Here is a 459-nt window from a genome sequence, read left to right as displayed (position 1 = left end):
CTGCCATCGCGGTTGACCCGGCACGTCTTCTCGCTCGTCAGGAAGTAGCCCTCACGGCACCTGGCGCACCTCGCAGCGGAGTCCCCCTCGCACACCTCACACCCATCCACCTCGCACTCCGTCTCGGGGGCAAGAGTAGGCGTGGCTGTTGGGGTGGGAGTGGTGGTGGGCGCCGCCTGGCGGCACTTATTCTCAAGCTTGCAGTTCCTGCCCTTGTGCTCGTCCTCGATGGTCACAGCAATACGTTGTGTCGACGTCCACGACTGAGGCACACACCCGCAGAAGTGGTTGCCGCTCAGTAAGACTTCCCGCAGCTTCGGCATCGCAGACCACGACGAGGGCAGACTGCCGGACAGGTCGCAGTCCTGCAGCTGCAGGACCTCGGCACTCTTCATCTCCCTCCACTCGGACGGCAGACTGCCGGAGACCTTAGCGCCCTGCAGATCGAGAAGGGTCAGC

This window comes from Leishmania donovani, chromosome 12, assembly GCF_000227135.1.
Source record: "Leishmania donovani BPK282A1 complete genome, chromosome 12".
Lineage (NCBI taxonomy): Eukaryota > Euglenozoa > Kinetoplastea > Trypanosomatida > Trypanosomatidae > Leishmania > Leishmania donovani.
Note: the sequence above shows the minus strand (reverse complement) of the source record.